Raw genomic sequence first — 22,987 nt, 5'->3', positions numbered from 1 at the left:
TCCCAAGTGAGCCACAGGCTGGCCCTCAACTGCATTATTTCTTTCTTTCTTTTGTTTTTTTAAGATGACTGGTAAGGGGATCTTAACCCTTGACTTGGTGTTGTCAGCACCATGTTCTCCCAAGTGAGCCACAGGCTGGCCCTCAACTGCATTATTTCAAAAGACCTGTCTTCAAGAAATTCCTCTGCTTCATCTAGCTTGTTGCTTAAGCTCTCAGTTGTACTTTTTATTTCATTTAATGAAATCTTCAATTTCAGGATTTCTGTTGGGTTCTTATTTAAAATATCTCTCTCTCTGGTGAATTTCTACTTTGGATCATAAGTTGTTTTTCTGATTTTGTTGCATTGTTTATCTACATTCTCTTGCATTTCATTGAGTTTCCTTAAGATCATTATTTGGAATTCCTTTTCTGGTATTTTATAGACATCATTTTATTTGGGGTCTGATGAAGGAGAATTATTATATTTCTTTGAGTGTAATATTTCCTTGCTTTTCATGTTTATCATATCCCTATATTGATGTTTGGGAGTCTGATAAAACATTTGCTTCCTCTATTTTTCTAGAGTAGCTTCTGAAGGGAGAAACTCTTTCCTGTAAACATATTGTATAATGTAAGTCAGATAGGGTGTTTTAGGTTTGGTTCTGAGTGAACACAGTAGTGTAGTCTCCATGTGATTTCTTCACCAGTATTCAGCATCAGAGTTGTCCATGCATGCCTTCATGGGTTAGGTGCCGGAGTGCTTGGCAGCTCCTTGCTGATGTGGGTGACAATGGGTGTGGTTGCTGTGGCTGCAGACAAGACCTCAATCTCCTGGGAGATGTCCTCATGTGCTCAATGCTTCCTTAGCTGAAGTGGATAGAAGGGATCTCTGGTGTCACCATTGGGACTTTGGGGTTCAAGGAGAGGTGCTGTGGCAGTCATCTGTTCTTCTGGTAAAGTGGGCAGGGTCACTGGGGTTATGAGCAAGATCTTGGCCCCCTGGAAAAAGCACTGAGGTGCTCTGTAGCTCCTCAGCTGGAGTGGGCAACCTGGGCAGGACTGCTGCAGCTGTGGCCAGGACCTTGGAATTCAGTAGAGAAGCTTAGGTGCTCAGCAGCTCCTCAGCTGAAGTGGTCAATTCTGGGTGGGGTTTCTGGGGCTTCAGGTGGGATTCTGAACCCCTAGGAGAGGGGCTGGGGCTTTCTGAAGTTCCTCAGCTGGAGTTAGTTACCTTGAGTGGGCTTGCTGGGGCCTCCACTTGGATCTTGAACTCCCAAAAGAGACACTGGGGCATTCTGTAGCTCCTTAGCTGAAGTGGACCACTCTGGGTGAGGATGCTGGGGTTATAAGCAGGACCCTGAACCCTTAAGAGAGAGGCTGGAGTGCTTGGCATCTCCTCAGCTAGAGTGGGCCATTCTGGGTGAGGTCACTGGGGCCATGGACAGGAGCTTGCACCCCTAAAAAAGATGTTGTGTCATTCTGCAGCTCCTCAGCTATAGTAGGACACACTAGGCAAGGTAACTAGAGGTGTGGGTAGGACTCTGTGCCCCCCAAGAGAGATGTGAGGACACTCCATAGCTCCCCAGCTGGAGTGAGCCACTCTGGACAAGGTCACTGGGATCATAAGCAGGACTCTGCACACTCAAGAAAGATGCTGGGCCACTCTGAAACTCCTCAGCTGGGGTGAGTAGCTCAGGGTGGGCTTGCTGGAGCTACAGATTCTGTGCCCCCAGGAAAGTTGTGCAGTTTCTCAGCCAGAGTAGGTCACTTTGAGTGGGTTTTTCAGAGCCACAGCAGAGCTCCGTGCCCCTGGGAGAGGCACACAGGCACTTACCAAAGAGAGCAGGGCTGCCAGCAGTGGCAGAAAGCCCTGATTGGTTGGCTCTCAAGATCCAGAAAGTACAAGCACTGGCTCCCTCTGTCTTGGGGGTGGCCTCCACACTCTGCTGAACTGCTTGTTCTCAGGGGTTCAGGTGCCAGGGTCATGGTGTGATGAGGGATCTTTAGGGATGTGGAGATCCCAGGGCTATTGGGCTCCAGGGCAAAATGCACTCTGGTGTTGGATCCATTCCCAAAATGGCAGTGTGTTACAGCAGCCTGGGACCTGGAAGACTGGGGGGCTCATCATGAATCACCTTGGGGAATAATGTAGTCATGTAGGCTCCAACCAGCTCCCTATACTGGGCTCAAGGCTTGCAATCACTGCATGGCTGTCTTGTAGCCTGGGTTGCAGGCATCCGCAGTGGGAGCACAGACTGCCAGGGATTGGGTTTTTTTTTTTTTTCCTTACATTTTCCCTGCAGCAGAGTCTCTCCTGGCTCTGAGCTGATCTCTCTGGCACTTTACTTGTCTTTCTATGCTGCCATCTCAAGTTTCTGAGTCTCAGAGATCTTCTTCACTATTTCACTGAATTCTGGGGTTTTCTTCTTGAGAAGTGGTGTGATTATCTCATTGTTGTTATGGACTTTCTTTGTGTCAGGGGTGAAAGCTGGGCACCTCTAGTTAGCCATCTTGAACATCCCCGGTGGTGGTTTCTTTTCTTCTTTTTTAACAATGTAATTAGCATTGCACAAACTAAACTATGACAATATTGAAAGAAATTTAAATAAAGAAATAAAAATCACCCATAATCCCACCACAATGACAATTTTTATTTATTTAATTCTTTTCTGGTTCTTGTTATGTATGTATATGTTTTCTTACATTGTAATCCCAACATACATACAATTGTATTATGCTGTTTTTCTTTTGTAAGATTGTAAAATTTTTTTGTTACATTACACAACTTTCATAATTGTAATTTTTCTAGATAGAGATGCATAATTTTCCAATGAAGTATTAATTCTAATAGACTTAACCACTTTCCTGCTGTGAAACATTTTGGCTCTTTCCAAGTTCATTCATCCATTCAGGAAGAATGGAAATGTTTTTATGTGCTAAACACTGAACTAAAGATAAATAAGAAGTGGCCCCTGTTCTTGAGAAGTTCAGGGTGAAAGAGATGGTCTTGCTAAAAGGGGACCAAAACACAATTCAATGAGTGCAATGAAAAGGTCAGAAGTCAAAAGGTACGGGTATGTTTTAGGACTATTGATTAGCATTTCCCAAAATGCTTAGGAAGGGATTTTCAGAATCAAGTAGGCTTTGGGAGAAATAGAAGGAAACAAAGTTAATCATAGGGTTTCAAATGTCTGTGCTCCTGAAGAGCCTGGGTACACCATGAATCTCCAGGAGTGAGTATGATCTGCAGCATCTCTCACATTTATTTGATCTCAGGATCTACTGCAAACAACTACTAAATGGCACAACACCAGGCAGACATTAAGAAAAGCTGATCTTGTACATACTACAAGCAGATGTCCAAGACTAAACTAATGAAACAAATCACTCCAGAGGTTGAGTTTGCCAGTTCCATCCACAGCATTATCATTGAGAATTTTATGAATTAAATAGTTGTAAAATGTAAACTTAGTACTGAATTGACTTGCTGCTAATGTTCCCTAAATGTTTAAATTGCATGTGGATCCCCCTAACCATGAATACAAACTGTGATGAGTTGAATTGTTAACTCCCCCCACCAAAAATATATACGTTGTAGTTCCAACCCCTGGTAACTGTGAAAGTGACCTTATTTGGAAATAGTCTTTTCAGATGCAAGCAAGTTAAATTGAAGTCATTAGGTTGGGTCCTTAATCCAACATGGTGTTCTTATAAGAAGAGAGAAATTTGGACACAGACAGAGACCCACAGGGAAAACAGCCATGGGAAGATGGAGGCAGACACTGGAGTGATGCTGCCATTAGCCAGGGAATGCCTGGAACTACCAGAAACCAGGAGAGACAAGAAAGGTACCTCCCCTAGAGTCTTTCAGAAAGAGCATGGCCCTACCAGCACCTAGATTTCAGACTCCTATCCTCCATGACTTTAAGAGAATGAATATCTCACCCTGGGTGTGGGGGTCGAAGCACAATAAAGATATTGGGTGAATAGAACCAAGTTAGGATGAGGAGTTTGGGAGGCCCTGCTACTCAAAGTGTGGTCCGAGGACCAGCAGCATCAGCAGCATCTGAGAGCCTGACAAAAATGGGGCCTCTTGGGCTAATCCCCAGATGGTTGAAATGCACACTAGGTCTGAGAAGCACTGCTCTAGGGTACACTGATGATGGAAATAGGCATAAATTGAGCATAAAGCCTTCTCTTCTCACTCTTCTTTAACACCTATGTTAGGCTTAGCCTCTTTTCTTTAAATGTAGACAATCAAACCTGAGACTACGATGGTGGTAGCCACAGGATGTGGACTACAATTTTCTGTTATTATACAGCCATTAACAGCAATCATTCTTGGAAGCTTCTTATTTAGGTTAAGGTGACTACAGACTTTTTTTTAAAAGCCAAGCAGACTGAGTCACAAACCCCCTCCTCTTTGTTCTCTGGGGTGATTATAGAGATGTGCCACCCACTGTATAGCCATTCAAGTGAGGATTTATTGTCCCAGATGCTGAAAGTGTAGTCAGCAGCCTTCAGTTGTCAGCCAAATCCTTCAGGTATTGCCTTATCTGCAGACAGCCACCTCACCCGAGGTCATGCCCTCCCAAGCACAGCTGGATCCAGTAATCGAGGTGGGCCCAGCCACTTCAGCCCAGTGCAGTCCAATGCATGACAGCTCTGATGGGCCAGAGCTTTCCATGGTGTTGGACTAGGCTGCTTGTCCTGCATCCCAGTTCACTTCTCCTTCTGCCTAATCTACTTCCTACCCCTCACCTCCACAGGTATTGATCCTGAGGAACACTAAATTCTGTCTCTGAGTCTGCTGTGACATACCATGTGACATACCATGAAGGAAATATGAGGTTACCAGGCCCTTAAACAGAAATGAAAAATAAATCTCACCCTGGGCGTCAAAAGACCTAGTTCAAGTCCAAGATGAGCCACAGAGAGGCAATGTAATCTTGAACAAGCCTCTTATTGTCTTTGAACCTCAAATGTTTATAAGGCAAGAATAATCCTTCCCCATCTATCTCACAGGACTGTTGTCATGAGGACTTAATGATGAGATATGTTTTGAGAAAGCACTTTACAGAGTCCAAGACATTAGATAATTTAATATTATTCAATAGATTCTAGAGGGTTTTTTTCTTTTTCTTTTTCTTTTTCTTTGCCTGTTGCTTAAATCCATTCTTCTCAGCATTAAACCATTCAGATAACTAAAAAAATATGTCTATGGGCTATGCTCACATCCACAGGAACTAAGTTTTAAGGACTCATAAAGAGATGTCAAAAATCAAGAATTCAGAGGAAATGTCAAAATACTGTGCAAGATTTATAAAAAACATTTCTAAGAAAATCATTTGTCATAATACACCTAGGTTCTAGGAGACAAGAAAACCTATAGTCTTGGGTATAAATGAACAAAGAGAGTTCAAGCTAGACTCTTAGGAATAGATATAAGGGAAATATGTGGGCCCTAAGTCCTGTTCATGTTTAGGAAACTATAATATAATGATTTTATGGGGAGGAAAGCATAATGATAATATTTCAGCTTATCTTGGCTAGAGAATTTTGCATTTTTTTTCCTGCTTGTGAAGTTTCTTCATAATAATTAGGAGTCGCATGTGAAAGATGGTAACTCAACTGGGAATCAGAAGAATGATGGACATTTCAATTCTCAGTGGAAGGAGACTGATAAAGCACAGACTAGACATAGTCAGGATGGCAGCTCTTCAGTAAAAAGTGTCAATGGGAGCCTGTCTCATTGAGAAGTTATGCCTGCTGCCTCTGACAGCTGTGTCCTGTCCTGCCTACCCACCTACCTACCCATCCACTGTAGAAAGAGTTACGTTTCTAAAGAAAAGCTATAACACACCTGTATTAGATTGTAGCCCTGTGCATTGCATTTGAGTTTTTATTATCTACCCGTAGACTGGACTAGATTCTAAATTCTTCCAGGTTCATCCAATCCAACTTTCTTCCATAGAATTACTAAAAATGGGAACTTCTCTGTTCCTGCAGCTCTACTAAAATAATTTTAAGAAGCAAGTCTCATGCTTGATGTATGGGCCAGACAAAAAGTTCACCCAATCACCCAATGCCATAACCAGAGACATTCAAACTGCACACCAGGACAAGTTGACACTGTGGACAGCTTTTCCTAAATGTGGGAAGAAGATCTGTATCATAATGAGACTCTTACCCATCTCAATGCCTAGGTTTTTTACGTGACAGGATAACAGCCATTTGATTTATTCAACTGGCTGCCTTTAAGCTTAGGTTCATGGCTCAAAACCATTATGCAATCTGGGATTGTCATATTACTATTAATTTTACTCTTTATTTTTCTTTTTTAAACTTTGTGCCTATTACTTTTTAAATTTTTCCAGAAGTACAACTCCTGACAGAATAATGCTGGCCCAGCACTTTGAGATGATAGCAAACGCCTACAGAGCAGCCAAAATTGAACATAACAATGGACTCCAGGTAGACTTTCTCTGAGAGGCATTCCTTTCAAACCTCCCTTGTTGCTCAAATGAGGCTAAAAGGGTTTTGACACTGACTCCTACCCACCATTCACTCCCTCCAGTGTGGAACCAGACCAGAACAGCAGCCCACCCTGGCACAGAGGGACATCAAAACCTAACTACAGGGTGATTGGTCAGTAATGCTTTTGGAGAAATATATTGATCAAAAGGGGGATATGTGAATGTTTTCAGAATAAAATGAAGTCATTTGTGTAAAAATAAAATTAAATTAAACTAAAATTTAAAAAACCCTGAGAAACAGAGCCAGCGAAGGCCATGAAGAAGGGTGGTTCTCACGCACTTACACCTGATTACAAGAACTATTATCACAAAAGACTCTGCAAAACCACAACCATGCACAGAGTCCATCACAACTTTACACACAAAAAAAAACTTCTGCAAGGACATCTGCCCAGCAACTGCCTGTCCAACCTCAGACTGGTGTCACCCTTGTTATTGATCCTTGTAGCCAAGGATAATTATCCCAAAATAATTACATAATCCTCTACCATTTTTTCTTTAAAAACCCTTGTCTTCCTTTACCTCCCTGAATATGCACATAGTTTACTATGGCATATGTATTTCTTTTGCAATGTTCTATTCCCAATGAAACTCATTACCCTTTTAGACAGCCTCTTCCTGTTTGTTATTTAGGTTGACACTACCCATCCTTCCAAAAATATTAATAAATGATGACTAGAGAAAGTGAGGATCAATTTGATAGTAAGTGGAATAAGGCTTAAACAAAACTGGAAAAAAAAAATGAAAAAGGCAAAGTTGGCTTAGGTATCTCTTCTCTTCCTCTCTCTGTTTATGTCTGTTTCTTCTCCCTCTTTTTAGAGGTATTCTCCCCTTGCAGTCCCTGGGCCTCCCAAATTCCTCATCCTACCTTGGTCCTCCTTGACCCAATATTTTTATTTTGCCTCCACCCCAGGGTGTGTATGCCTTCCCCACCCATGCCCCACCACATCATTGACCGGTTCTCATACCCTCATGACTTAAAGGCTAACTAGCTAATCCCGAAGCTAACTAGTATTATAGAAAGAGGCTGGGTGGGGATGGGCTGCTGTCAGAGAATGTGTAACATGTGCATGCTAATAATAAACCCCCTAAAGACAAATGGCCCATGAGAACCATTTTTACCATTAGCGATTCTAATGGTGGAGATTTCAGATGTGACAGCTGAGGAGGGACCACTCCAGCTGGGTGGGGAGCAAAGATAACTGCAGCCAGGAAAGCCACTTTCACCCTGAGGAGGTTTCTCCCAGTCCTAATCTTTTAATGTGGAGATCCTCACCTGCTAGTTTCCTTCCTTTAAAGTTCTGTGAACATTAATGCTATCTTGCCAAAAGACTTTTTTGGTTCCCTTAATTCTCATTGTTCCAGTAGTATATTTGGCTTTGGAACAGAAAGAAGCTCAGTCAGTGATGATCTCCTGGATCTAGCAGTTCTAAAGCATAAACTTGCCAAAATGAGAAAATTAAAAGAGGGGTGCCCTACACAGAGGAACAACGACTCATTAAAGTGCTGCATACCACCCAAAAGATAAGTAATAAGTGTAAGCACACTTACAGTATATTAACTTTCATATTTTTAAAAATTCATAGAGCTTTTAAACCCCCTCGGTTCTGCATTTCCTGAGGTAGAAGCTGTGTGAAAAGAGTGATATTGCCCAGGATACTCGGGAGGCTGATCTGCGGTGACATTAGGCAGTGAGCAGTCTCTTGTGAGAATCACAACTTCCATTTAGATGGTGGGGGTGGGGGGAGGAAGGGCAGAAACCCCGCAAAGAGGACTCAAGGGAGGTGATAATCGCTCTGGAAAGTGAGGAGGGACATATGGAGAAGCACCAGTGAGGAGTACAACAAATACCACTACAAACAACACAAACTCACCGGCTCTCTTCTCAGGTCTTTTAGCATATGCACACTGAACGCTCTGGATCCCAGGGCACCAGAAGCATAAAAACCAAAAACCGACGTGGGCAAGAATGCCTTCCCCCTCCCTTTTTTTGTTCTTATAAGTTGGCAAATCACTCCAATGATCCTGAAAAGACCTGACTATCCAAAATGACTAAAAGCAACAGTCATTCACTCATTCAACAAAATGAATGAAGAGGAAAATTGGAGGACAGGGACTGAGAACAAGATTTTACCAACTTCCACATATTCCAGAATGATCTTTATGCTGCCTCCCACTTAAATGTAATATGTGAATGCGGCTGAAAGAGATTTTTTTTTCTCCTGTTAACATATGTAGGTAGCTCCGCTTCACATGATTAACGTATATGTATGTGTTTTAAATCTGGTCAACTTTGTTATACTAAAATGTCATTCCTAAAGATATCACTGAAAACAAAACAACATTAAAATGCAAGACTTATAGAAAAAAAACAATAACTTGAGGTTTTGCAACACTGCATTGCTATTTACTTTTGCTGAATATCAGATTGTCAAAATTAATAATCACCAACTGCAAGAAAGAAATAATTCAAGTTTTAAAAAAAATCTTGACTAATGATTCAATGTTTACAAGATGAACACTAAATTGTATGGTTTTTAATAATCTTTTTTCCTTAGGACCTGAGTTGTGTTGTTTTGTTTTTTTAATTGAGAAACAACATTTTCAAGAAATGCAACTATCAATGCACCTTTATAATTAAGCCAGATTGCTGATTTGGTCTTTTTTCAAATAACTGACCTAGAAAAGGAAAGTAAGTTTAATTTCCTAGAATGTAAAGTAGGAATATTTCCATGTATTTGTCTATTACTCAAATATCTTAAATCCAAATGTATAAGTACATATATATCTGTTGTTAAATTGTTTCTTATGTGAAGTACATCATTTCTCTGATTCAACAACCATTATTGAATACTTCTGTGATGCCTATTATTGTCTTTGTAAGCACAACCATAATGCCTTCTGAAATATGATTTAAAAATCAACATCCAAAAGTATTTTAAATGCATACTTTGATATTATTCATCCTAGAAGCATGCACATCTAATTTTCTAGAAAAACCAAAAGCATACTCTGTCAAAATAAAAACTATATTTTGAATTCTGTGTGTGTGATTTGATTACACAGGAATGATACCTAGACTTAAGCAATTTAGAGGTTGAACTATATGATGAAAGAATATTAAACTTGAGTAGTTTAGCCATAGATTTTCTTTTTTTTTTTTTTTTTTTTTGTCCTTTTTGAGACCGGCCGCACTGCGCTCAGCCAGGGAGCACTGTGAGCGCACCGGTCATCCCTATATAGGATCCGAACCCGTGGCGGGAGCACCACTGTGCTCCCAGCGCCGCACCCTCCCAAGTGCACCACAGGCTCAGCCCTAGCCATAGATTTTCTACAGCTAGAACTCTTTTAGTAATATGTACCTACCAGAAATATTGACTAACAAAGAAAGGAATAACATAAAAATTAACTATAGGTTTCTTTTATTTTAATGTTTCTGAGAAAATACTGGGAAAAGAGCTGTTATTAATGAGTTCAATATTGTTATCCACTGATTATACAGTACTTGATTCATTTTGCTAAGATATGTTTGGAGAAACAAGTTGATGACTTAATATTGTGCAGATTAAATCCATGAAGAATAATTGCAAAATAATAAAGCAAAAAAAAAATTTACAACAAAAAATTTGTTTCATTTTAAAGTCCTTGGAATTTTATTTTATTTTTTAATTTTTTTGGTGGCTGGCCAGTATGGGGATCTGAACCCGTGCCTTTGGTGTTACAAGCCTGCTCTCTAACTAACTGAGCTAACTAACCATGCCCTTGGAATCTTAGAATACAGATATAAATATATTTTGCTTTAGATGTTGCAATTTTCCTTTCCATACTTATTTTTAGGGAAATTAAGATTCCTCTTTTGAAAAAAAACTTACTCTATAATTATATATTTTAAATCATTAAGATTTTAAATTTATGCTCTGATACACAAATAGATTATAATAAAACTTATTAATACATTAATCTGGTTCATGACAAATCAGGCTGCAGTTGATTTACCACCCATTACAGTTTCATTTTTAGTCTGTACTTGAATCTAAAGTTAACTTTTTTTCCTGAGCAAAGGGGTATTGAGAATTTCATTTTTATTTATTTATAATAATTGTTCAACATTTCCAAATTCATCAAAATTATATATTTTGTTAATTCTTTGGCACTTCAAAACCTGTAATTTGGGTATATTTTCAGCATATGCCTGAAAATTATATGTCTGCAACTTATTGTGGTTTTAGTAGGCATTTAATCATACCTTGAATCGGAAGCTTTATAAAATACGTAGAGCCTCTGACTACAGAACGTGGTGGGTGTTGGTTTGAGAAGACAATTACAGAAATATATCACTTAGAAATCATAGTCCATAGAAAAAAAACTAATGAAATTCATAAATATATCACAAGAAAGGAACATGGTCTCATCTCTGTAGGCAAATCCTACATAGGCAGCTATCTCCTTAGAGTAACTTTCCACCAACCACCCCTGGCCTGCTGGGTAGCAAACGAGGGGCTGTGTGCAAGAAAGAAGCCAGAATAGCTCTGCCCAATGGTGCTAAAAGAACTGAACTCACATGCCGACAAACTTCCAACCCCTAAATCCCAACCAAGGTGGGAACTCTCTCTCTCCCCTTATCTATCTATACCCCTCAAGATGCATTTTACCCTTCTATCTTCAAAGTGCCGCCAGTGTTAAATTTAACCTGATTTTGTGTCAGTAAGTTGTCAGAGGAGACACATGCTGTTGGAGCTTTCCCTCTGCTCACACATACAGGGATGATGCTGCCCTGATTGTCACCTCTGCAGGCTTATGCTTCTGGCCAGTCTCTACATGAGCCACCTAGGCCACCTAATCTACATATATACTTGTAATTCTTTATCAGCAGAACTCCAGAGTTTGGTGTGCCTATTTTTAATGTTCCTGAGAATTAATTTCTGTCAGCTCTTGTAATTCAATAAGTCCTAGTGCTGAATCATAATGAGGGTTGTGGGTGCAGAGCATGAAGCTTCGGGAACCTACCTAGAGCTGAAAGCACTTGCAGTTGCTTTTTAGAATACAGCATATACGTGGTTCTTCCAGCAGCCATGTGTCTTTTAACCTGATGAAAGCCAAAAAGTACTAGCTAGAAATGAGAACTGAATCTGCAAAGCTAGCTAAGGTGATTCAAATCCAATGGAAATACTTCTCCCTGACTCCAAATCTGTCCTGGGACAGCCTTGAATTTATTGCATTTATCATTAAGTAATCATTGCATTTATTACATTAATCAACTAGAGGTTGGAGCACCTCTAGTGTTATTTCACCACTAAAATGACATCCTTTGAAAAAAATAAAGAAATTGCTATCATACTAAGTAGCCCAAGACAATGTGGCAATTGGAGTTTTTTTTTTCAAAAGGATGGAGTGTTTTGAAAAAATGGCAGCAATTCTTGTCCTCAGCTTGCCTATAGGATTTCCATTTGCCCACCTACATATCATATATTATTTTCAGTACATCCACCCCCATCAGTTCTCATATTTTCTGTAGTTGGTCCTGTATTTGCACAGCAAATATACTCACAGTTGTTCCCAAACTCAAATTTCCATGAAAACCAACAGTAACAGAAAAAGAAGGGAAAGCTTAAAATCATCCTTTTTGTCCTCTGTCTCCTAAAATATATATATATATATATATATTTATTCATTTATTCACAGATTAAAGGGGGAATAAGATGTGCTTTCTTTTTTAAGAGGCTCATAATTTATGAAAGTGACTTTAAAAATGTGGGTCAGCGATTCCTTTGGATTTTGATGAGAACCAGAACTTTTCCTACGAAAATGAACACATCCATATAAAATTTTGAATATAAACTTTTAGGGGGCTGATAACCCCCTATGGCCCATCTAAAAAGCACATGTTATGAACTGAATGTTTGCATCCCCACAAAATTTATATATTGAAGCCCTAATGCCCAATGTGATGGTATTTGCATGTGGGGCCGTTGGGAGGTAATCAGGTTTGTATGAGGTCATGAGGGTGGGGTACTCATGATGGAATTAGCCTTATAAGAAGAGGAAGAAAGAAATCTCTTGTTGGAAAATTTAGCACTGTCCACACCTCCACTGGGATAGGACAAATGGAAGATCTGTGCATGGAACTCACCTGGACTCTGACCCATGCTTTTTTCCTTGGCTAATTTTAATCTGGATCTTTTCCAGATTGTTATCATGCTGTAGAACACTGTAACTGTGATTATAGCAGATTTCAGTGAGTTCTATGAGTCCTCTAGCAAATTATCAAACCTGAGAGTTGTCTTGGGGATCCCCAGACTTGCAGTTGGCATCAGAAATCAGGGTGATCTTGTTAGTGTTTGGTGTCAGAACTGAAGGTGGTCTTGGGGACTCCCAAACTCTGCACCTATTAAGCATGTTTAAATTCATGACTTTATAATGCTGTTAGAGCTGGTCACCTTTGGAAGATGTTAAAAAAAAACAATTATTGTTAAAACTAGCAAATAAAGGAAACCTACAAACATTCATTTTGCCTTAATTATATGAAATGTACCACTGAATAATCAAATAATAGATTAGGAGAGGTAAGCTTTTTTAAAAGTAAAACAAGTAAAAAATGAAGTAGAAATGATTGAAATAGAATATTGCCATTTTGCAACACTTACTGAATTAAGGGTGCTTTACTGATAAAAGAGGCCAACAAGACATATACTTAGTGGCCCCCCACTCTGTACAGACTCTCTTACAAAGTGCACCTGCACCTGAACATTGGCTCACCAACTCCCGCTTCACCCAGTATCAGGCTTTACTTCTAGATCAGCCCCTAAAAACCACGGCTCTAAATCCAGCTACCCTCCTCCCAGATGACAACCCAACTGAGCCTGCCCATGACTGCCTCGAAACAATCAAGACTCTCCAAGGCCTCCAGCCAGACCTGACTGATGTGCCCTGGACAGAGCCTAATGAAATGCTGTTCACTGATGGAAGCAGTTTCATCTCCAATGGAATCAGGTACGCTGGGACAGCCATGGTAACTTTAGATCAGGTCATTTGGGCTCAAGCCTTAAGCCAAAGAACATCTGCTCAAAAGGCTGAATTCATAGCCCTAAAACAGGTTTTAAAGCATGGAAAAGATAAAACTGTTAACATATATACTGACAACAGATATGCTTTTGCCACTGCCCATGTTCTCGGGGCCTTATACAAACAGAGCGGACTATTAATATCAAAAAATAGATAAATAAATAATAAAACAAAAATACTAGTCCTCCTTAAGGCCATATGGTATCCAAAAAAGAGTGGCCATCATACATTGTCCAGGGCACCAGAAAGATAACTCGTTTGAGACCCAAGGCAATGCTGCTACAGATTTGACTGCCAAAGAGGCCACATTAAAACCAGTGGGGCCATTTGACTCTTTAATAGTCGTTCCAGCACCTCAGTTGCTGCCGACTCCCCATTATACTAAAGAAGAAGTAAAACATGCTAAGATTGTAAAAGCTTCCAACAATGCCATGAATTAGAAAATTCTGCCAGAACACAGGATTTATTTGCCACAGGCTCTAGGCAGATTGCTGATTAAACAGATACATCAAGGAATACACCTTGGATCCACTGAACTTTTAAAAAATATTATTACATCCAAGATCTTGACAAAATAACAAAAGACATTGTTACCAGATATGAAATTTGTTCACAAGTAAATCCAGGGCCAAAATCAAGGCTGCCCATTGGAACTAGAATGCAAGGAACCAACCCTGGCAAACGCTGGGAAGTTGACTTCGCTGAGGTAAAACCCGGATAATATGGGTATCGCTACCTTTTGGTGTTCATAGACACTTTTTCTGGATGGGTAGAAGCCTTTCCTACCCAAACTGAAACCGCTCAGATAACGCTAAAAAAATTGTTACGGGCCGGCCCAGTGGCGCACTGGATAGTGCGCCGCTTGGGAAGCGCGGTGGCGCTCCCGTCCGAGGGTTCGGATCCCATATGCAGACCGGTTCCCGCTCACTGGCTGAGCGAGGCGCGGGAGCAACGCCGAGGCTTGCGATCCCGTTGCCGGTCCCCGGTCCGGTACGGGGGCAACACTGAGGGTTGCGATCCGTTGCCGGACACGGAAAAAAAAAAAAAAAAAAAATTGTTACAAGAAATTGTCCCCAGATTTGGCCTACCTGTAATCTTGGGGTCTGACAAAGGCCCAGCTTTCACAGTCCAAATTTCCCAATTATTAGCTAAAACATTACAAATAAATTGGAATTTACATTTATTTATAGGCCATAAAGTTCAGGACAGGTAGAATGAATGAATCAGACTTTAAAAGAAACACCTACCAAATTAAAACTAGAGACTGGTGAGAACTGGGTGAGCTTTCCCTTTGCCCTCCTAAGGGCTAAATACACCCCCTACATACAAGGAATTATACCCTCTCTGTTGTCCCACCTCAGAGATGATAGACTTGCTAAAATCACTAACCATAACCTTCTTCAGTCTGTACCAGATTCACCCCTTGGTCAGAGAGGCCTACCCTCCGACAAAAGCAATTGGTCAATTCTGCAAAAAGGCCTCCTGGAATTTGAGAGGGGTTACATTGAATCTATCGATCAATTTGGGAAAAATTGACATCTTAACAATATTGTCTTCTAGTTCACGAACATGAAATGTCTCTGCATTTATTTAGATTGTCTTTAATTTCTATTAGCAGTATGCTGTAGTTTTCAACAGACAAGTCTTCCATGCTTTTGTTAAATTTGTTCATAAACATTTTATTCTCTTCAATGCTATTATGAATGAAATCGTTAAGTTCATTTTCAGACTGTTTATTGCTAGTATATAGAAGTAAAATTGCTTTTTTCCAAACATGTTTAGTTCTAGTAGCTTTTTGTATGGATTCCTCAGTATTTTCTACACACAGGACCATACCATCTATAGATAAAGACAGTTTTACTTGTTCCTTCATTGTCATAAGCAGACTGGCTAGCATACATTGCTGGCCCCATACAATGCTGCATAAAAACAGCAAGAATGGGCATGCTTGCCTTATTCCTCAGTTTATGGAGAAAGCACCCAGTTTTTCACCATTAAGTATGATGTTAGCTGTGGGCTTTTTGTAGAGGCATTTTATTAGATTGAGAAAGGTGCTTTCTATTCCTAGTTTATTGAGAGTTTTTTTCAATTAAATAACAATTTAAAAATGTAAAGTGCTTTGATAAAAGGATTTACACCAAGTGGTAAATCTGACAGTGTTGTAAAAAGTTTATTTTTTCCTCTTTGCTGTGGCCATTGTGTCCTACACAGAGGCTGGGCCTATCTGAATGCACAGCAGCAGCTGCACCCATATATGATCCACACAATCAGACTAACAAGGTAGATTATATATGGCGCTAGGAAAACCTGTTGTTTCTATACCAACCATTCGGGTGTTATTAGAGACAGCCTTGCATTAGTCAGAAAACACATTTAAATAGAGAAAAGTCATATAGTAATAATAAAAATTGGTTTGAAAATCTTTTTTCCCGGTCACCTTGGTTAACAAACAATCAGTCAAAATCCTTGTCTTACGTACTTAAGTACAACAAATTAAGTACCAATGAATCAATGATTTGATTCCTTCCTAAAGAGAAGTTGGGAATGAAATAGAGCTCCCTACACCCTCATAATGTATGCTGCTTCTGTAAAATTGCTTGCTTAACCTAAGTAACTCCATTTTGCCCCCTGTCTGACCTGCAGATTATCCCCCCTTCTGCATGAGAAACCATTGACCTTTTCATAGAAACAAAAAACAATTATATAGAAGCAGGAGCCATACACAGTGAATTATTACATGGGAACAGAAACCATACACAATGAAAACTTGTATGATTGATTGCTCGAACAGCTCATTCTTGGCTTCTGAGACCTAGCTCCCTAGCTTGCTTTGTGCAGCTGGGCAAACCCGTGTGCCAACGGGATGTAGTTTTTGCCTTTAAAACCCCACAAGACCAAAGCCCAATGCCGCTCTTCCTTGGTTGCACCTTGGGAGATGGACACTGGCCAGCTGGAGTGAATAGACTGCCCTTTTCTGCATGAGTGGCATGTAAGTGCATTTCTTATGGGAGGGTGCCTCACAACACTACATATCAGCAGTGTCTGAAACCACAAAAAGAGAAACAACCAGATAATACATGCTTTCTGCTGAAAGAATACTACCACCAATTTGCCAAAGGAATCAAACTATATGAATCCAGCTACCAATCTGCAGGAAATAATGAGGACAGAACTTGTTAAACTGGACCATGAGTGTTATTCAGTCAACAATATCTAGACTATGGAAAACTCTATAGATCAAATAACCCCAGTTCTGCAACAGATAAATTGTAAAGAAAATAAAGGGATAAAAGAGGCATCTATAGACTAAAAGAGACTTATCAAATTATAAAATGTGCAAGATTCAATTATAATGTCTAAGGATGAACATTTAGGTGATATAAATATAAAGAAATGTGAGGAAGTAATTACTACAAAAGTCAGGCTACTGTTACTGATGAAAGACATGAGAAAGTTATGATTGCAACAGACACATGGAGGGGCTTCCTGGGTAGCTGGAAATGTTCTATTTCTTGATTTGGATGGCTGGGTGGTAATTATGAGTGCTCCCTTATATAATTTATTAAGCTACGCATTTGTTTCACGTGGTTTTATTTAGCTTGTGAAGTTGATTTTTGAGTTCAAGTGCAAATACACTTATGCCTACTAAATTATATTCAACTTATATCTCTAGATTCTTGAGATGCTTTTGGATTGTTATCATGCTACCCAACATGACTGCATCCCTCTGGGCTTAACACTACCCACAAATTCAGAAGCAAAGAATCTTCACCAAAACAACTAATAAAAAAAAGGAAGTTGAAAACCTTAATTCTACATCTTAACTGGGGTGTTACTTGCACAGGTGTATACATTCATCAAAACTCACCAGACTGTGAATTCACGCCTTAAACTAGGTTCATACCTTCTTCACATTTGTTTGTTTATTTTGCCTTTCCTACCAGCAGGATGGCTGGGACTCATTGTGACTCATCCTCAATCATGCAAACGACCCCCAGAAGATGAGGGAGCAACTTGTTGGAAGGAACCTGAGCCCTGCATGACCGTTTAGGGTATAGCTGTTTGCTGACTGGGAACATTTACCTATAACTGTTAGGTGAGAGAGAAGCAAACTTATTTCATTTTTAAGCCACAGTATTGCTGGGTGTCTTTGTAGCAGCAGTGTAGTTTATTACCCTAACTAATATCCTGAGTGTCACTAATTCAAAAGCATTTAGGTGCCAAGAAGGGAACATAAATACACGAAGCAGCAGGAGTAAGACAGAACTGTGATGAGTTAGACAATACGAACTGTCCTAAAAGCACCAAAATTAAAAAAAAAAAAAATTACACATACTTACAGAAAATAAAATACCTGTGGGGCCAAATTCTACCTGATGGCTATCATTTGCAACCCCTGCTTAATCAGGACAATTTGAGTAAAGCTATTCTCTCAGCTGCAAATGTACTTAATTGTCTTGTACACATTTCTTCTCTTTGTATAGAAGTACATCATAAGAGACCTAAGCAAATATTTTATTGATGTTTACATATTTTATTAATTAGGATATAAACTAAGCTGCTATAACATGGAGACTTAAAAATTCAGTGGATCAAATGAAATAGGGTTTTGTTTCTAATATACAATATGGAGGGAGATGGGTGACTTTTTTTCACAAGGTTATCCAGGGACTCAGGGACCTTCCATGTCATTGCTCCACCATCCCCTGGGTATTGTCCTCACTCCTTGGTTGGAGTTTCCTCACCACCACCAGCCTGCAAGAAAGGAAAGGAGGAAGTGGAAGAAGCAATTCAGTCGCATGGCCACACCCAGCCACAGTGTGGCTCACTTAGTCTATTTAGGTAAAATACTCTACTTCCAGCTAAAATTCAGGGGGGTTCTTTCAATAAAAAGATGGAGAGAACGTTTATTGGGGAACAACTTAGCAGTCTCTCTCACATATACACAAGTCTAGTAAATTTCTGACTAACAGTGTAACCTGAGGGAACCAGAGGGATGGTCTGACATGATTTATTCTTCAATAATCTCTGGTGGATTCTGGTGGTCCTTGCTTTCTACTAGGTGCTTACAGCCAGACTTTGAGTAACCTGGCCTAGACCCTCACTCAGAATCACCGCCAGCAGTAATGACCTCTTTTGGCTTTGGAAAACTATATTTCAATTATATCTTTTTCCATCTTCCTGGAGCACTGTTACTCCTCAGGAATCTTCAGAGATCAACACCTTTATGACTTCCTTCTCAACCACTCCTGCTGCCATAAAATATAATTCTTACAGGGCAAGAGACAGAAAGAGAAAAAGTAAAGAACCATTTTAACTAGTCCAGTAAATAAGCAAAGAGAGAGTTAGAAAATAAAAAAGGATAATTAAAATTCATTTTTGAGAAAAGTTTAGCCACATCAAGAAAAAGCTTTAAATCGCTTATTAAGAAGACAAATAATGGCTTTATGTCAATCTCTATGCACAGACATCTATTGGGTTTTATTTTATTGTATTATCATTTAAGGTAACTAGAATTGCAAACATCAGCTTCTCTGAATAATCACTACTAAGTCTTCCAAAAGAAAGGCAAGGGCTATAATCCTAGTCTAAATTTTTGGTTGTCTTCCCAGTTAGATGTCAAAACAGTAGCTTCCTTTGGGATAACTATTCTTCTTTACTCTACTGAAGAGCCTTTTTAGTGGTTGATGCTGAATAATTATATATCATGCTTGACTTTCCTTTTATATAATATGAAAATTTTTATTTTCTTATTCTCTATGGTAACTGCTAAAATACTTCAAGCTGTTTCTTTCCTCTCTTAAGTATGTATCTATTTTCCTTGGGGGGAAATCTGGAAATATACAAAGGCAGAGATAGCGTGTGCAGTTTAGGTTAACAGAAACATACATTTCAAGCTTTATCGCTCAATATCCCCTCCACACTTAATCCACATCAAGTCAGCTTGCCTTTTCCTGAAACCCGTATATATTTTTATACCCCGTGACTTTCCTGGTGCTGTTTACTTGACAGGGAATGTTCTTTCCTCCTCTTTCATTTTCAGGCTATTGAAATTGATTCTCACTTACCCTTCACTGTCAGCTCCAAATCCACCTCCATCATGATGCTTGCCCTGATCATCCAGACAGAATCAAGTGTTCCTGTTTTAGCTATGGAATAGCTGCTCACCATTAATTTTTTAAAGAGAATATGTGCAATTGTATTTTTTTAATTTAAAAAAAAAACTTCATAGTTTTCACACTTACACTGCATCCAAGATTATTCTTTTTCATCAGGTTACCACTTTTGTGGTCACTATCTGTCGGTATGCTTCCTTTCCTGAAATTTAGCCATAAGGTAAATTGATTCTTCTAGAACAGCAAGAAACCCCAGGCTAGCTGATAGAAAATATCAGGGTCTGGCAGACAGCTCAGCAAGGAAGCATTTTAGTTCCTCCCCTAGTCCTATCCTTAGTTGGTTTTTCACCCTAGAAGCGGTCCCATAAGTATCATAAGGGACAGCAGATCACTGTCTCCATAACTCTCAGTCCTGTGACCTTGGAAAAGAGGAAGCCTACTTGAGAAAGCTGCAAAGCCATGTCGGTGGGGCAGAGTTGACAGCTGACAGCCAGCTGAACCCACCCAGCAACACACTTTCCACTTCCCAAGTACCGTTTCCCACACACTACCATGTGGGGCCCAATTAGATAAGTCCTTTTGCTCAAATTATCTTCTTCTATATATATTTAGAAAACTGTAATATTTATCTGATTTTGCTGATTTTATCAGTAAAAAACACTCATTTACAGATCTATCTGGCTGATGCTGATCATGTTTGATAACATTCAAAAAGTCACTTGTTTATTTTCATTATCTCATTTCTTCCAAACCATAATAACTCCTCTGGGAGGGACAACATCTGCTTCTGCAAGAGGATAGCTGCAGCCTTCTGCTGGTTTTCTCCCGGCTTTAGACTCCAGAGAGATTAGCACTTCCCCAACCTTTTGGATTCCCTAAATTTCTGTATAGAGATTTATGAAAAAGAGGATTGTAAAGCCAAGGTATCAATTAGATACCAGAATCCTGTGAAAGAAAAACATGAGCCTAAGAGGAAGTACTGAAAAGGGAAAAGAAACAAGGAAGATGAAGGGAGGGGTACAAAGACCTTTAAAATGTAGTAAATTATCTCCTCAGGGATTAAAAATTCTATAATAAATATTAAATTTTTTCTGCTCCCAAACATTTAGGTGATTTACTGTTAAAATATTAATATCGTGGTACTCTAAATTGAGACTAACTTAAATTTCAGGCGTTTAGATTTAGAGTTCAATTCATAGCTTATTAAAGTGCAGAGAGTGTTAAACATAATTCTCTAATGGACTTGTAACTATTTCCCAAAGCTCTGGAGCACACATGCTAAATGGGCCAATTAATATCCAAATTTCATAACGTACATCAGCACTATAAACAATTAGTACTGAAAAAACTGATCCCCTTTCTGATGATAAAACCATACTAGACATTTAGCAAACAATCACTGAGGGCCTACTGAGGAAGGGACGTGGGAGGGAGGGGGGAAAGGATGAGGAGGGGAATGCAAGTGGGGGGAGGAAAAGTAAGGAAATTAACAAAATGCAGTACCTGCTGTCAAAAGGTGTTTGTAACCTGATGAGGGTTGGGCGGAGACATGGAGGAAGAGAGAAGTGCTGTGGTAGCTGACAATTGCATGCTGACAGTAGAAATAGGTAGCCTACAGTTATTAAACTGCAGAGTCAGTTTTTTATAAAGCCCAGAATCTAGGGTCTTTCTGCACAGACCCAACTGAGGAGTTTAGATCAGCAGCTAAGTTTATCCTAGGGCCTGTAATATTTCTATTTCCTGATCACAAAGTAGATAAAAATCCAAGTGTAAAAACAGGTTTCATTCTGCTGCTGCTTAGGGAGCTTTTTTAGGCTAAGAGTTCTTTGCACTTCAAAAGAAGCTTCACAACTTGAAAGGCTGACAGGGTCCGGAACAGGGATCCACAGTCGGGAGATGGAGTGTCATCACAGCTTCATCACTTAGAAGCCATAAAGCCTTGAGCACCTCCCCCTCACCTCTCTGAGCTTCAAAAGAGGAAATGCACAAAAGCTGTTTGTATCCTATAAAGGTAGAAGCAAAGGTCAGTTTGTGTTACTATTGTTCCCTTAAAGGATGATGAAAAGGGTTCAGATTAAGACTATTCACCAAAATCACACACTACACTAGAGATAAGACCCAGAAAGAATCCAAACTTTACTTCCTCATTAGGCAGCCCCTCTTGAACTGAGCTCTAGTCCACAGTTCTACTTCGTCCTGTAACTGTCCAGCTTCACTTCCAGGCACACCCCTCACACTCAGCTACATCAGCCACTGCTAAAACATTAACATACTCCAGCCCCCTCATGACTGTGCAAGGTCCCTCCTTGAGTCTCAGTGCCCTAAACCTGGCACTTAGCTCACCCCCCTAAGGTAACTCTCCTTATTGTATTACTGGATAGACCGCTTCCTCAATAGACTGGGGACTCTTTGAAGACAGAGACCATGCATTATTAATCTTTCTGACCATGTCAGAGTAACTTGTAAAGATGGACATGGTTTACTGAATGAACGGGTGATTTTTCTGCCTACAAAAGAACAGAAATGTGACATACTCCCACTATGCACTTATCTGCTTTCCCCACAGTGCTGTTGCTCTCAATACATTTTTATAACAGTTTTATTGAGATATAATTCACACACCATGAAGTTCACACAGTTAAAGTGTACAATACAGTGGTTTTTAGAATATTCAAAGTTGTGCATCCATCACCACTGTCAAATTGCAGAACATTCTCAGCACCTTAAAAAGAAAACCCCAAACCAACTCCTCATTTCCCCTTCCCCCCTAGCAACGACCCATCTACTTATCTCCATGGATTTTTCAATAATTTCTTGCTCTACGGTATACCACAGTATTACATATTAGAATGCATCTCTTCACATGACTAAAAACATAAAATCTGAGGCAGCTTTCATTTAGCAGAGTAGTATAGAATCAGTTTCCTACCAGCTCTATGACATTGGACAAGTTGTTTAACTGGATTTAGCTTCTTCATAAGATGAAGTTTAGAAGGTGTGTAAAGGCATCTTCAGGTTAAAAAATGTCTGTATAAATAGGATTTCACGCCCCAGCTGCTGCGGCCACTGCCCTCCCCGGGAGCGGCCCTAGAGAAGATGTTTTCTCTTTTTTCTTTTCTTTTGGGGCGTCTATTTATCTCTTGGCTGGCATCGGACAGAGAAACAGCCGAGCCCGGGAGCGGAGGCTCAGCGCTCCGGTTCCCGCAGGAAGCCTCGCCCAGCGGGGACCGCACCCTCCGGCGGCGGCCCTGGGGAGGCGAGAGGGCGCCGGCCGCGAGGCCGCGGGCAGCGCG

General features: G+C 40.0%; 1 long non-coding RNA gene across 1 annotated transcript; it reads right to left on the bottom strand.

The window, feature by feature from the left end:
* Positions 1-18,086: 18,086 nt before the first annotated feature.
* LOC103601385 lies at positions 18,087-22,908 on the bottom strand. The gene is made up of 3 exons (XR_551451.1): positions 22,624-22,908; positions 21,198-21,697; positions 18,087-18,333 (listed from the first exon to the last, which is right to left on the bottom strand). It is a non-coding gene; the product is annotated as an uncharacterized LOC103601385 (long non-coding RNA).
* Between the last annotated feature and the right edge of the window lie 79 nt (positions 22,909-22,987).

Source organism: Galeopterus variegatus, unplaced genomic scaffold (assembly GCF_000696425.1).
Source record: "Galeopterus variegatus unplaced genomic scaffold, G_variegatus-3.0.2 Scaffold3712, whole genome shotgun sequence".
In the NCBI taxonomy this organism is placed as follows: domain Eukaryota; kingdom Metazoa; phylum Chordata; class Mammalia; order Dermoptera; family Cynocephalidae; genus Galeopterus; species Galeopterus variegatus.
Note: the sequence above shows the minus strand (reverse complement) of the source record. Positions and strands in the feature narration are given on the sequence as shown.